The following is a 16860-nucleotide window of genomic DNA, read 5'->3' as shown; positions in this document are numbered from 1 at the left end:
TGATGAAAAGGACATCTTTTTTTTTTTTTTTTTGGTGTTAGTTCTAGAAGGTCTTATAGGTCTTCATAAAACCATTCAACTTCAGCTTCTTCAGCACTAGTGGTTGGGGCATAGACTTCAATTACTGTGATGTTGAATGGTTTGCTTGGAAATGAACAGAGATCATTCTGTCATTTTTGAGATTGCACCCAAGTACTGCATTTCAGACTCTTTTGGTGACTATGAGGGCTATTCCATTTCTTCTAAGGGATTCTTGCCCACAGCAGTAAATATATTGGTCATCTGAATTAAATTCACCCATTCCCATCTATTTTAGTTCACTAATTCCTAAAATGTCAATATTCACTTTTGCCATGACCATGTCCAATTTACCTCAATTCATGGACCTAACATTCCAGGTTCCTATGCAATTCTTTTCTTTACAGTATCAGGCTATACCTTCACCACCAGTCACATCATTCTTTCTGGAGCTATTTCTCCACTCTTCCCCAGTAGCATATTGGACAACTACTAACTCACTGGAAAAGACCCTGATGCTGGGAAAGATTGAAGGCAGGAGAAGGGGCTGACAGAGGATGAGATGGTTGGATGGCATCTCTGACTCAATGGACATGGGTTTGAGTAAACTCCAGGAGTTGATGATGGACAGGGAGGCGTACTACAATCCATGGGGTCGCAAAGTCAGACACGACTGAGCAACTGAACTGACTATCCTGTGGGGTGGGGGGTGGGGGGGGGAGTTCATCTTTGAGTGTCATATATTTTTGCTTTTTCATACTGTTCATGAGGTTCTCCAGGCAAGAATACAGAATTGGTTTGGAATTCCCTTCTCCAGTGAACCTCGTTTTGTCAGAACTCTCCACCATGACCCATCCATCTTGGGTGGTCCTGCATGGCATGGCTCACAGCTCCATTGAGTTACACAAGGCTGTGATCCATGTGATCATTTTAGTTAACTGTCTGTGCTTGTGGTTTTCATTCTGGAGACTGTGGGATTATAGTTCTGAGGACTGGGTTGCCTCAGGCCAAGCAACTAGCAGGGAGGGAGCACAGCTCCACCCATCAGCAGACAAGTATATTAAAGATTCACTGAGCATGGCCCTGCCTACCAGAGCAAGACCCAGTTTTCCCCACAGCCAGTCCCTCCCATCAGGAAGCTTGCACAAGCCACTTATCCTCATCCATCAGATGGCAGACAGAAGCGAGAACTTTAAACCCACAGACAGAGAAGAGGTAAGTGACTTATCATGGCAGAGGAAGCAATGGTCTGTCACCTGGAGGGGAATGACCACCAGTGAGCGAGTCAGGTCACCTCAGGGGAAAACCTGAGATGCTCAGCTTTGGAGAGGGAAGGCACACGGAAGGACTCAGCTGTGGTGAGGGGCCAAAAACAGCTGTTGAAAGTTTGTTTACGGAGTAATCATATCCTTCCCTCACCGCACATACTCATGCTACTAATTTTCCCGATTTAAGAGTTATTTTCTATATACTTGATGGCAAAGACTGAGATTCAGGGTTACCCAGATGGAAGCAGCAGTGGGGAGGCACATGAAGTCTGAAAGAGAAATGGTTGAATTACATAGTTATCTTTCCCCAAACTGCCCCCCTAAGCTGACAGATACATAAAGAACAGCAGAAGATTCTTTCTCGACTAGTTAAATGGCTCTAAAGAAAAGCTTCCAGTTTTCTGTTCCCTCCTTCTCTCTCTTTCTCTCTTATGAACCCTTCTGCTCGAACACTCCTAAATGGGCCCAACAAGGTTCCTAAGTCCTGTCCACTCACACAGGGCCCCCAAACACCAGAGGCCCACTCTTAAACATGAACAGAGCACCAAGGCTCCCAGACAATTGAGGGAAACCTCTACCATGAAAGAGGAAGACCAACATGAAAATAAGGGGGAAAAATATCTAGAAGAAACAAACAGAAGGGGATATAACATTTAAAAATCTAGGACTATAGGGAAATAAGTGAAGATACTGTCTCTTTACAGAAGTAGAAGTTATGTAAAAGGATAAATCAAAGAACAAAAAATAAAATTTTCCTCTAGAAATAAAAACTTAATCAAAATAAAACTTCAAAAGAAAAGTTGGTGAATAAAGTTGAGGAAAAAGCTAGTTCTTTTAAGAACTGGCACAAAAAGAGAGCACTAAAAATTAGGAAAGAAGAGATAACTATGGTAGAGGATGAACCCAAGAGGTCAATCACCCAACCAAAATGATTTCTTAAAAAAGAGAAAAGAGAAAATCGAGAAGTGGGAAATATGAAAGCAATATGGCAAAAACACTTCTTAGCAGTAAAAACAAAAATCTCCAAATTGCTTGGAGGTATGTAATCTCTTTCACACCTAAGAAAATGAATGGTATAAGACCCATATCAAAATACATAAGTTGAGATGTCAGAGTTCTGAGGGAAAACAGAAGATCATAATGGTCCCCAAAGAGGAAAAAAAATTTCATTGACAAGGAAACAGGCACCAGGAGAACTAGGATTTTTCAACAGCTAAAGTGAGTGCTACAGATCAATGAATGTTAGAGATCAATAAGACAGTGTCTTCATATAAGTGAAGGAAAACTAAATTTCAACCTAGAAGATATATTCAGAAGGATAAGAACTCTATAACACAACTTCCCATTCCCTCTTTTAAAAAGCAACTGGGGGACTTTCAAATCCCTTAATGACAGGTTAGACTAACCTTTCCATTTAGGTCAACTGTTGAATGGAAAAGAATGTATAGAATACACACACACACACACACACACACACACACACACACACACACACACACATATTATTACTGTGAAGTGAAAGTGAAGGTCACTCAATCGTGTCTGACTCTTTGCGACTCCATGAACTATACAGTCCATGGAATGCTCCAGGCCAGAATATTGGAGTGGGTAGCCTTTCCCTTCTCCAGGGGATCTTCCCAACCCAGGGATCGAACCCAGGTCTCCTGCACTGCAGGCGGATTCTTTACTAGCTGAGCCACAAAGGAAGCCAGACAATACTGGAGTGGGTAGCCTATCCCTTCTCCAGGGGAACTTCCTGACCCAGGAATCAAATCAGGGTCTCCTGCACTGCATGTGGATTCTTTACCAACTGAGCTATCAGGGTACTATATGTAGCATTATATACTTAAAAATAGTAAATACATAATTAATATATTTTATAAATATGAATAATAAATATTTATATTTTAACTTTTCTTAAAAGCATCAAAGAGCTTACGAGATGGAAAAGGATTATCACGCCAAATCTGAGTCCCATGTCAAGAATTCAAAGTCATTTTGCCCTGATTGGGAGGAAACAGCTGCACTATGGAGCTGGGGTATTTGGCAGCCTCACCAGGCAAAACAGACAAAAGGGCCTGTCCAGTGGAGAGTCTGATAATTATCCACACATTAAGTTGAGGTCCTGCAGGACTTTACTCTTAGAGCAGAGCTTCCCAAATGTGTCTGCACATTAGCATCATTAGGGAGCTTTTGAAAATTTCTAAGGGCAGGCCACACCACAGACCAATTAAATCACAGTCTCCAGGGGTGGGACACAGGTCTCCATGTATCTTAAAGCTTCCCAGATGGTTCCCGTGTGCCGATGAATTTGGGAACCACCACTCAGGGAGAAAGAGTGAATTGGCTGTAATAGTTCCCACATGGATGACTCGGGAGATCTCAAGTTGTTCAACCTCAGGCCTAACCAAGTGGAGTCAGGATGTGACAGCAAGAAGCTGTGAAAGAGCAGACCCAGGTACCAAGCTGGTATCGTGATTCTTCCATTCACTGCTTGTTTCAATGTTTATATGACAAGTGCTGCTTCTGCTCCTGCCTTCAGAACCTCTGAGCACATGGACTGTCACACAAGGAGCATCGATTATGTCTGGGCTGCTCAAGTGTCTCGCAGACTGTGAGTGGCTAAGCTTTCAACACAACCCGGCCCTCAGCTCACGGCAGATTTAATAGCGGTAACAGCAGCCCCGAGTGGCACACAGCTACCCTGTGGGTGTGAAACACTCCAACTTTGCCCATATGTCTAAATCTATATGGAGCATCTCATTTTCTAAATTGAGTCAGAAAATTTAGACCTGAATTCTAATTCCAGCTTCTCTTCTAAAAAGCTCCCATCTACTCCCGAGGCCTCCCTTCCTCCTCGGTCACTGTGGGATTGCACTTCTACATTCGTTGTCATCTGGCTGCTGGACCTCAGAAAACATTCTCTGGGCCTCAGTTTCTTCATGGGTTACAGTAGGGCCAAAACAGTAAGCACCTCACAAGGAGGTTGGGGGCTTTCAGTGGGACAGTGTACAGGGCGACAAGCGGCAAGGGAGTGCATACAGTAGGAACTCAATCAATGTTAACTTGCATTCTCCCAGGTTCTCATGTGAGAAAATGGAATGATTCTTACCGGTCTATCTTAGGAAAGTTTAAATGAGCTACGGAGAGAGGCAGAAGGTGCTTGGTATTACGAAAAGCATATACAAGAAAGAAAAAAAAAAAAAGGAAACATATGCAAATGAAGGAAATATTATTGTGCAAAAATGGACTGAGATCAGTTTCAGACACAGCAGGAGCAGATTTGATAGGCCTGATTAATTTATTAAACAAACTAAAATCATAAATACCTGAAAACTAAAAACCATTTGCTTACAGATGAGACTGAAAGACAGAAGGCAAAGGAAGAAGCTCCAAAGATTCGAGGGCTTGCTGGGCCCCAAAGTCAGGCCTGGGGGAGGCTGAGGTGGCGGCGACGGTGGCAGAGTGACCGCCGGAGGACCGGAGGGGCCCGGCCAAGAGGGGACCTGGTGATGGCAGCTGAGGCAGAGGCTGACACGGGGCTGCTCACTGCTCTCAGTAACACGAGCGAACTCTGCTTCCCTGGTCATGAGAAGAGGTGAGACGCTTTCACCTAGGAGGGGAATCGCCACAAAACAACAGTGCGCCTGCTCCAGCTTCGGGGCCTTACAGAGACGGAGCTCTCGGGTCTGTGGGCGGCAGGTCTTCTCCTGGGGGCCGAGGGAAGCAGCAGCCGTGGGCTGGTCAGAGAGAGAAGCAAGCTCAGGCCTGGAATTTGCACTGGGCTGTGGGGTATTTGTTCCTATCGTTTTATTATGGAAAATCTCAAACGTACAGCACAGTTGAACGCACTTTGCAGAGATGCTGGCACAACCCTATCTGGATTCAATCATTATTGTTTTACTATACTTTCTTTTTGAAAAAATATTTATTTAGCTGCGTGGGTTCTCAGTTGTGGCACGTGAGATCTTTGATCTCCGTGGTGGCATGCGGGATCATGCAGGTCTTTAGTTGTGGCATGTGGGATCTAGTTTGCTGACTGGGCATCAAACCCAGGCCCCCTGAATTGGGAGCTCTGAGTCTTAGCCACTGGACCACCAGGGAAACCCCTCGTTTTATAGTACTTGCTTGATCACATCCATCCATCTATCCCTCTATCCATCCATCATTCCATGCTAATTTGGGTGCACTTAAAGTGATATACAGGACTCAATACCCTTTCCCCTAAATACTTCAGCAAGCATATTATTAATTAGAGCTCAGTATTTTTTTTTACAGATCTTTACTTGTGATACAAAATTTACATACTATGAAATGCACAAATACGAAGATAACAGGTACTGTGTTTTGACAAATGCATGCACCTGGTTGACCCAGACCCCTATCAGATATAGAACATCCCATCACCTATAGATTTGTTCCATGACCTTGGACAACACCCTGTTTACCTCTGATTTCAGCATGTTCCAAACTTTTGTGATCATAGAACTCTTTTTCCAAGCCAAGTTCCAAAATCTGTCTTAAACAATTCAGCTTAGATGAAATGTTAAATACCATTTAAGCCTCCATATTACAGTTGAAGAAATCTGTGAAATGGAGATGTTAATTATCTCAGATTCCTAAGCTGACAGCACACTTATGACAGGAAATAAATACTTAACGACCTCTCCAAACCAGGAAATATACTAGGTGTGGGGTTGCCAGAAAGATGAAATATGATTACATATGTGAAATGCCTGGCCTTGTGTCTGGCACAAGCAGAGACCAAATATCATTAGTGCTTTTCTCCTCTTTTCCACACTAATGTTTTAATATGTTCACATGGCTAAGATAGTATATGCACACCCTTCATCTCATTCTAGTATAGTAATAACCCATGAGGTAGGCAGGGGAGGCATTTTCATCCACACTTTTTGGGAGATGATATGGCTTGTCCTGATCATTATTAGTAAATAAGGGTGGCGCCAGGACTTAAACTGAGTCTCCTGACCCTAAATAATTTCAGACAATAGATTTAGGAGCTTTGTCCATGTTCCTCCCAAGCCATCTCAGACTAGAGAGGAAGGTGAATTTGAAAATGCTAAGAAGGATATATTTGGTTCCCAGTTACAGAAACCCAACCTGAACTCACTAAAGAAGAATTTATTGGCTCATAATAGAAAGCTTCTCCCTCCCCGCTGCAACCCAGCCTTCAGCTGCCTCTCGTCTGGGCTCCATTCCCAGGCACCACCACCCTCATGGAGGTGAGCTGGCCGTGGGAAAGTCTTTGTTCACATTCATCCAGGTTAGCAATCTCAAAAGAAAAAAGAGAATCTTCTTTTGCAATGTTGAGCAAAACTCCAAGGATTGAGTTTACTAAACTAACTTGTTTCATGTGCCCATTTTTGCAACAATTATTATTATTTAAAAGGACGGACTCTGTTGACCGGCCACCATGGGTTGTGAACTACTCCTATACTGGGGATAGGGAGGGTCAACTCCTCCCACGACCTGAAAGAGCCGGAGGATGTGTTCTCCAGCAAAATGAATATCCTGTTGTCAGAGGAAAGGGGAAATGGATGAAGGATGCTAGGCAGCTAGTCAACAAAAATATGTTTAACAAAACTATTGGGTCACCTGGATCAACTTACATTGTTGGAAGTGGGTCTGTCAGCACTTTGCTGGAACTCTCCAAGCCCAGACTTTAGAGGTTTTCACGGAGGTTTCACTACACAGGCACAACTGATCAAATCACGGGCCATTGGTGACTGAACTCAATTTCTAACTCCTCTCTCTCTGCCCTGAAGACTGTGGGGGCGGGGGCTTAAAGTTCCAACCTGCGACTCACCTGATCAGTCTTTCAGGTCACTGGCTCCATCCTGAAGCTGCCCAGGACCCCAACAACACTCCAGAGTCGCTGTCAGCATAAACTGGGGTAAGGCGGAAAGGGGCTTGTTGTGAATAACGAGACAGTCCTAACACAAGGTCCAGCTGAAGCTCTGTCCCTAAGAAAACGCTCAACACTTTCCCACTCCATAATTTAATTCCATAGAGTTTACAGTCAAAAGGTCAATTCATTCGTGCACTATCCTTTCTAGGAAATTCACCTGACTTCTCACAGGAGTCTGCAGGTTAAGCCCAGGGCTCCAGCATGTATGAGATCTACTCTAAACACTTCCCGGGAAGGTTCCCAAGCACCTGCGGTCCATCCCTCCTTCCCCGATTGTGTCCGCACCCACTGCAGCACTTCCCCACTTCCCTCAGACATTTTCAGGCATTGGTGAAATTATTAAAAAAAAAAAAAAAAAAAACTTTTCCTTGGGAGCGGGAGAGGTTGGAGGGTATCTCCTTTTCCAAAGGAATCAGTACAACTGTAGCCACTTCGGCTGCCAAGCCTCAAAGGCAGTACTTCTGCTCACACAGCCTTCTCAGCATTGTCTTGCCTACCATGAGGGGACAGGAGAGGCAGGATGTGAAATGCGACCTGCCCGCAGCAAGTCTGTTTCCAAGTGCAAATGGCAGTAAAAAGTAAAAGTTGTGGCAAAAACTGGAAGAGGTCAGCAAAGCTCCTCTGGGCCCCAGCCTTCATTTGGCTCCCTCCCCTCCAGTCTTTCCTTTCTCCTTCACAGGCTCCCATCATCTTCCTCCTCCCTGCCCTGCAGGAAGGGGGCAGGGAAGATTCCCACCGTGGAGGTGAGGAGTGAGAAGCAGGACAGGAGACTTCCGAGTGAGCTGATGTTGATACTGATCAAACATGAAAATGGGGGAATTCCCTGGTGGTCCAGGGGTGAGGACTTGGTGCTTTCACTGTGGTGGCCCAGGTTCAATCCCTGGCGAGGGAACTAAGATCCTGCAAGCCACACAGTGTGGCAAAAACGGAAAAAACAAACATAAACACCATGACAATGGGATCAGAGACAACTACTGAAAAGCAAATTACAGATTCTCCAAAACTAAGTGGGAAGAGAAGAACCCAAAATGTAGCTGGGCCAGATACGATTAATACTAATTAGAAAGTCATTCCATTCTCTAATCCCAACATAGACTCAAATTGGCCTTGACGTCACTGTATCATCCCAACCACCATCACCTGGACACCTCACACCCTCTCTTCTTCCAACTCATTCAGTCTTTCTAGGACAGCCAGAGGGCAGTTCTTAAAACACAAACTGAGTCATGTCATTCCCTTGCTTAAAGGTTTTACCTATTTCCAAGTCCACTTAGAATCAAATCCAAAATCCTTATCATGACTCAAAAAGCTCCACACATCTAGTCTCCATCAACTCTTGTGTCTTATCGCTCTCCCTCCTTCCACTGAGCACAAACCACCAAACTTAGTTTCTCAAGAAAATAGGAAATTGCCCCAAGACCTGGACTCGGGGATTACTGCTTCCTAGAAAACTTTCTTGCTCTCCCCATATCACCTCCCATTCACAAATGAGACTTCAGATTTCTCTGTTAATTGCACCCCTCTCAACCTCAATTAGGTTCCCTATGTTGTAGTGGCTATCAAATAAAGTCATAGTGTAAGCGGAGAATAGCTCTGTTAGTATATTCTGAAAACATAAACCAGTTTGTAGGTGTGAAAGATTCAATGTGTAGATTCAACTGGTTGGCAGGAAAGACTAGTCCTAGGATAAGTAGTTTAGCTTGGACAGCATTAACTTACTTATATTCTCCAAGTTCCACCAGACTTTTTTCCATCTTCCTATTCATTCACCTGGTCCCCCTGGGGGAGCTACAGCATTAAAGAAGTGGAGAGTGGGAAGAATGGTATGTAACAAGAAGCATACTGAAGTGAAAGTTGCTCAGCTGTATCTGACTCTTTGCAACCCCAAGGACTATAGCCTGCCAGGCTCCTCTGTCCATGGGGTTTCCCAGGCAAGAATACTGGAATGGGTTGCCATGTCTTCTCCAGTGGAACTTCCCAACGCAGGGATCAAACCCACGCCTCCTGAGTTGCAGGTGGATTCCTTAATGTCTGAGCCACTAGGGAAGCCCAAAGTATACTGAGACAGTGATTAGAAATTTGGACAGAAATTAGTGTGAACTGGGGCAAGTCAAACCTGCACTTTGGGCCTTAGTCTCCTAAAATTTGACAATAATCTCTAACATTCCTTCTAACTTTTACTTTTCAAGATACTAGACTATGGATTAAATCCCTCCTAATTCAGTAATTTTTCCTAAAGTGCTCTAATGTAAACTACTCCTCTTATCTTAGACACATGAGTGATACAGAACTCTACTTCCCAAGGAATTCACTTCTCCCCAGTCGACTTGTGGTCTTAGGATCTGCCTCTCCATAATTTCCTCTCATTAATCTCTGTGCATTAAAGATTATTTATAAATTCTCATAAGAGAATTTATCTAGCCACATGCCAGCTATTTACAATTTAAAGACATTACCCTGACCACCATTTTCTAAGTTAAACCTCTCTACTTCCTTTCACTCTGTATATAAATGCTTTCCAGACACCTCAGCAACCTTCTTGCCTACACTGGCCCTCTCCAGTTTATGAATGTCCATCTTAACATTTAGCTCCTGAAACTACATTGTATATCCTCTCTGTGGTCTCAGCAGATCAAAGAGAATCTTCAGTGATCCAGTAAGAACGCTGCCCTAAATATTTTGGTTTGCTTAGCAACAAAACAAAAGCAAGCACTGGCTATTGATATGGCTGTTGTCTTATCATTTAAACCATCTACATTATACTGCTGCTTTTCATAGGAGCGGTTCCAGCTGAGCCTGAACTGGGAGGATTCAGAGTCTGAGATTATCTGATGAATTGGTACTAATGGTAACCCACAGTCTCTGCATGAGATGATTTTCATAGAGGAAATAGCTTGTGGGGAGGACTTGGTGCCAGAGGGCCTGGATGAACTTGGGAAGTAAGGATACAGGTGTCTATCTAAGGCCTTCGAGAGGTCTTAGATCTCTGGAGAGTCAGGCTGGCAATAATATTTGGGTATATACAAGATAGTGTCAGAGACTGGGCGAGGGGGCACTCCCTATTTCTGGTCATGACCTAGGGGAATCTGATGTGGTGGGTACTGAAGGAAACATGGTCTTTGCATGTGCCTGTCTCTGGGAGGGGACTTGGGGTTCCCCTGGAACACCCCACCAGGCAGTAAGCCACAGCCAACAGTGTGGGGTGGGGTGGGAGGGAAATCTGTTCCCCAGGAAGCAGGTGGTGACCTTCTAAGGACTCCAAGGAAAGCTTAAGGACACTTTGAAGATGAACTGAAATCCTGTCTCAGGCACTGCCAGGAAAATCTGAGCTGGGACAGTTGAATTATTACTAGTAATTAAAGCTCATTGGGACCAGTGAGTTGAAGCAAAGGAAATTTGGGTTCTCTATTAACAGCTGATGCAATCTCCTTCATATTCATGTAAATCTAGAGCATCCAAATCTTTTCTGAAAAGTTCCCAAATGATGTCAGATCTGCTGGTTTACATATTGCACTTTAAGTAACAAAATAATTAGAATATATGACCACAGATCCTCTAAAAAAACAGTATGGGACAAAGAAGTCTCCTGAACTTGTAGTATAATAAGTTGGCTTTACTGCTCTTAGCTAGCATCTTAGTGTCCATCTTTCTTAAACTTCTGACACTTCTTCCTAGTTTCTAAAAACGAACTTCTACTCCCAACATTTTTGCTATCTTTGTGTGGTCCTCGAAAATAGAGAAAACACTTTTGCAAACGAAATGGCTGGGAAGTGAAGCTATCTGCTTTGGAGAAGGGAAAAAAATTAGCTATTTAAAAGGGTATGTTAAAATTAATCCTAGGAAACATATTTTGAACTTTTATTTTTGAAGTGATACGCGATATTCCAGAAGGACTAGTAAATGAGAGAAAGGCGAAAAATAAGTTATTTTGATAAGATTTCCTTACTTTTTAAATCCTAACATAAACTGCTTAGAGTTCTGTAGAGACTTTATCCCTGTAAAATCAGTAAAACCAAAACATACGCTTACAGGAGGCTCCCCAGTGAGCTTGAGATCACTTTGGCCCGAGGGTGGTGCAGAAGCTGGGGCGGGGGGACGGAACAGGAAGTGACGTCACCCTGAATGACAGGTCCTGCTCTCAGCCCTCAGCCCAGGTGGGTCATCTCTCTTCCTTTAAATAGGGTCAGAGGATCTTTGCTATTGTCCTCAAGCGTCACACTCCAAATCCCACACAGAAAACCCTTTGGAGCAACCAACCTAACACACAAGGCAGCCCCTCGGGGATGAGAACCCCAGCAGAAACTCGGCGTCCCGCTGGGGTATGGAGGGGTCTGCTGACACACCTGTTGCCCCTGGAAGATGGCGTCTCAGAGACGCACAGCCAGGCCAGGGTCGACCTCCAGGGCCGGCTCCTTGGACGCTCTCCTCCTCCCTGCTACCGGCTGGAACGTCCTGGGGCCTCAGCTCTCCAGCAGCAGCAGTGGGTGACCCTGCCCACTCAGGCTCGAGGAACTTTTCTTTTGACAGTGTGTGAACAGCAGACGTGCTTAGACAGTACTTCTCCAGCAGAGGCTCTCTGAGCAGAAGAATAACAACTTCAGAAGCCAGCGTGGCGACCAGCTGGCTTCTTTCGATGGGTCAGGCCCAAGGAAGTCATAGATAAGGGAACAGACACCTTGCATGCCGACGGCAGGAAGGCAGCTGCCTCAGGTAAGCAGGCAGGGGTCTAAACTTGGATGGGTGACAGATAAAGAAATTGACTCTGTCCTTTGATTTCAGCCTGCGAGTCAAGTGGTGCTTTCACATCGCCTTCCATTCTATTGATCTTTTAGTCCTCACCTACATTTTTTTAAATGAAAAAGCTTACGACAAAAGCCAAAAGTCCAACAGATCCATTAAAAAAAAAACAATAAAAAGGCCTGGATTGGAAAACCAGGAAAGCCCTGAATTATAAAGTCTAAGCTAATTTTTAAATTTTTGTCTAATACGAGGAAATATATTTGTTTATTAACAGACACAAAAATTCTCCTCTAAGATGACCCTTTCACATCTTGGGTTTTCCCAATTTGATTAAATCACAATCAGGACTGTCCTATGGCTCCTGGGAACTGGTTCTGCCAACACTGGAGAGTCAGAAATGCACTGTCTTATTTCTGGACTTTATGTACACCTCTACACGGGGAATATGATGGTGTTATAATTTATAAATTATACTTCTGAAATAAAGATGAATTATTGGACTTCAATACACAAGGCTATATATTGTTAACCTGCTTATTTAACTTATATGGAGGGTACATCATGTGAAATCCTGGGCTAGATGAATCACAAGCTGGAATCAAGACTGCCAGGAGAAATGTCAACAACCTCAGATATGCAGATGATACCACTCTAATAGCAGAAAGCAAAGAGGAACTAAAGAGCCTCTAGATGAAGGTGAAAGAGGAGAGTGAAAAAGCTGGCTTAAAACTCAACATTCAAAAAACTAAGATCATGGCATCCAGTCCCATCACTTCATGGCAAATAGGAGGGGAAACAGTGGAAACAAGTGACAGATTTTATTTTCTTGGGCTCCAAAATCGCTGTCCACAGTGACTGCAGCCACGAAATTAAAAGACACTTGCTCCCTGGAAAAAAGGTATGACAAACCTAGACAGCATATTAAAATCAGAGACATCACTTTTCCAACAAAGGTCCGTTCAGTTAAGGGTATGGTTTTTCCAGTAGTCATGTATGGATGTGAGAAAGAAAGAAAGTGAGGTCGTTCAGTTGTGTCCAACTCTTTGTGACTGCATGGACTGTAGCCTACCAGGCTCCTCTGTCCATGGGATTTTCAAGGCAAGAGTACTGGATGGGTTGCCATTTTGAGTTGGACAATAAAGAAGGCTGAGCATCAAAGAACTGATGTTTTTGAACTGTGGTGCTGGAGAAGGGTCTTAAGAGTCCCTTGGACTGCAAGACGATCAAACCAGTCAATCCTAAAAAAAAAATAAATCAACCCTGAATACTCATTGGAAGGACTGATGCTGAAGCTGAAGCTCCAATACTTTGGTCACCTGATGTGAAGAGCCAACTCACTGGAAAAAGATCCTGATGCTGGGAAAGACTGAGGACAGGAGGAGAAGGGAGCAGCAGTGGATGAGATGGTTGGATGGCATCCATGACTCAATGGACATGAATCTGAGCAAACTCCAGCAGACACTGAAGGACAGGGAAGCCTGGCGTGCTGCTCTCCATGGGGGTCACAAAGAGTCAGAAACAACTCAGTGATTGAACAACATTGGACTTGAACTGTCAAATAACTTTAAAAACTGACATCTCTTAAAATAGAAATCATTTCAATATTAGAGTTCCAATAATTATGGTGAAAGGGCCCGTGTATGCTAAATATGTAGTAGGCAATGCTCATATCCTGAAATGCTACCCTCCTGTTTGTTTTTTTAAACCCAACAGATGACAGCATCTGCTTCTCTATTTATTTGTTTGTGGTGATTTTTAAAATTGGGTGTGACCACATATACACATATATACCTAACATTAAAATTACCATTTTTAAGTGTACAGTTTAGCAGCATCAAATACATTCATCTTCTTTGGAGTTTCTGCAACTCAACCTGCACTCTTAGACATTCCCATAAAGAGAAACCTACAGACATTGCTGTTTTTCTTGGGGCTTTATGTCTATTCACCTCTTAACAAAAAGTACAGCTCAGGAGATAAGGTTTACCATAAAGAAGTGCACGAAGGATCTTCAGAGAAGAAAGACGAGACAAAGCACTCTGTGTTAGCAGGCCTTTCTACTTTCCATAATATAATCCCTTCTTTCCCCTCTGCTCTCTTAGGGGTAGAACAGAAGGAGCATGAGATGCAGAGTAACTACTCTGTGTTGGTTCAGCTGGTTCAGCTGGTATCTTTTTGCCTTGATGTCTTCATCTATAAAATGGGGATAGTAATACTGGTATGAGTATTGCTACACGATCTAAAAGAGGCACTACCTATCAAGAGGAAACTTTAACAATTACTGTGCACAAACTGGTTATCACTCATGTGAGATTCTGGTCCCAGCTACCACTATCAGGCTGCAAGCCCCGGAGAGTAGCGCCTGGGTCCTGCATGCGGCTCTGCTGAGCCCCCAGCCTGAGCTCGTAACTGGCACCTAGCAGATATTCCTTACACATGTGGAGGGGCAAGATGTCTGCATTTTTCTGGAAGGTCTTACTGTATCCAGGACCATCACAAAGAAGAAATCACAAAGAAGATGGAAATACATAGGAAAACAAAGGCATTCTGTATGGTTGGTGGCCCTTGGAGGTGCAACCTGAGCAGAATTACCATCAATACCTGAAAACTGGTGTTCAAGTAACAGCACTTATAACCGGCCCAACTGGACAAAGGGCATAAAAACCTTAGAACAAGCATGATTTCACTCAAAATTCTGAGTCAAGGAAGTTATGTGAAAAATTCACATTAGTGCACAAATACAATACACACCTATCACGATGTAACACACACACAAAAAAAAACCCAAACCAGAAACCACCTTCTCATCCAACAACAGGGACATGCAAATAAATATGTAAATCCAGACAATGTCACAGCGTTTGGGCTCAGAGAAGGTTGCCCTGAGATATGCCACAAAGGCCTATTGATTATTTTGAATTAAAGTTACTTCAGAAACAGTCATTGGCGGGTGGAGGGGATGAATAAAAAAGATATTCTGACGCCTCTCCTTACCCCACCCCCAGAAAGGGGAAAATAAATCTCCCCTGTGAAAGTAACTTTCCCATACCAGGAGTATAGAAAGCATCCTTGTCACCAGAGTTGGGGAATTTAAGGCTAAGAACACTGTATAAACAAACTGTGTTGCTTCTCCATTAGTCTGGTACCCCAAGCACAAGTCTTTTGGTTAACTCTTCACAAATTATTTTTTCTTTGTCTGAAAGTGATATATAAACAGCTTGATTTCATCACTTTGAGGGGGCATTTCTATGAGGGGCTTCCCAGGTCGCTTGTGCATGCATGCCAAGTCGCTTCAGTTGTGTCTGACTCTTTGCAACCTTATGGACTATATCCCACCTGGCTCCTCTGTCCATGGTGGTTCAGTGGTAAAGAATTTGCCGGCCAAGGCAAGAGACACAGGAGACGTGGGTTCGATCCTTGGGTCAGGCAGATCCCCTGGAGTAGGAAATGGCAACACACTCCAGTATTCTTGCCTGGAAAATTCCATAGACAGAGAAGCCTGGTGGAGTATGGTCCATGGGGTTGCAAAGAATGGGACACAACTGAGCACGCACGCATTTCTATGAGACCTTTGTGTATATGAATTAAGTTGGTTTTTTCTCCACTTCATCAGTCTTGTGGCAATTTAATTATTAGACCAACCCAAAGAACTCAAAGAACTGGTAGGCAGGAAATTTCTACCTCCTGGACAACACAATGCAGCCAACCTTTAAAATGACTGTATCAAAGTATAATTTATTAACAAAGAAAGATGTCTAGATTATACTCACTTAAAAGAAAAAGACTACCAAGCAACACACACAAAAAGAAAAATACATGTAACAAAATGCTAACAAAGATGATCTCTGGGCTTATTATTACTTCTTCAATTTGTTTTTCTGAATTTTGTCTTGTTTCTAGAATGAGTTCTTTGTGTAATTTTAAGAATAGAGTTAACAACAGAAAAAGAAAGAAAACATGGTCTCAAACATGCTTTAAGGAATCTGGGAGGCATAGTCAAAAGCCCCAGAGAACAAAGCCCTTATATTTAAATACCAGTGAGGTGACTTGCAGGGTGAGGCGGGGCCTAAAAGAGGCCAATCTAACTAGTCAGTTGACAAGTCTTTGTCCAGTGAGTCATTTGGTTGAGAAAAATGCCAGCCATCTGTGCCTGCAGCGTCCTCCGCCTCGCCCACCACGGCAGCCTCCCGCCAGCCTCACCTAGAAACCCACTGTTAGCCTCAGTGCCTTTCCTCCCGGATTCAAGGTCCAGGCACCTGCATGAAGGGAGGCGACGCCCAAGCTCTGGGTCACTCACCCAAGCCTTTTTCCTTCTTCCAGAGAAGCTGAGCCCAGAGACTTCAGGCGCCTACCCACAGTCCCTCCAATACAAGGACCCAAGGCAGAGGGGTCACTGGGAATCAACGCACAGTCAAATAATTTTCCTCCTGCTTGGTAAACCCTTGGAACAATCTGATGACTTGATTTTTTTAAATTTATTCTACAAAAAAAAAAAAGTGCTTCTGCAGTAAGAGCAAGCAAGGAAGTATCAGTTCTGTTTTCTTTTGTTTTTTGGGGTTTTTATGCAGTTGCTACATTTTCCGGTTGAATATTGCTTCACTATCTACAACGTCCTCTCTGCTTTGCCTCTCCAGCTTTCTTGCTTTACTGAAAGAGCCCTGGAACTTGCCATTCCTGTAGAGGATATAAACTTGTTCAAAAATCCCTACCACTATAGTAGTGAGACTACTGAAAATTCACCATTCTTTCTCTGAAAATGCCTTCTTGTTGCTGTATCTCCAACAGCTGCCAAGCTGAGAACACGCCCCGATCATCTCAGTCTGTGCAGAAGGTCTGGAATGCTGGGTGATTCCAGGAAAGACCTGCCACCAGCGTCCCCCGAGAGCAGAGGCCCTTTGGCACAAG

This window comes from Dama dama, chromosome 12, assembly GCF_033118175.1.
Source record: "Dama dama isolate Ldn47 chromosome 12, ASM3311817v1, whole genome shotgun sequence".
Classification (NCBI taxonomy): Eukaryota; Metazoa; Chordata; class Mammalia; order Artiodactyla; family Cervidae; genus Dama; species Dama dama.
Note: the sequence above shows the minus strand (reverse complement) of the source record.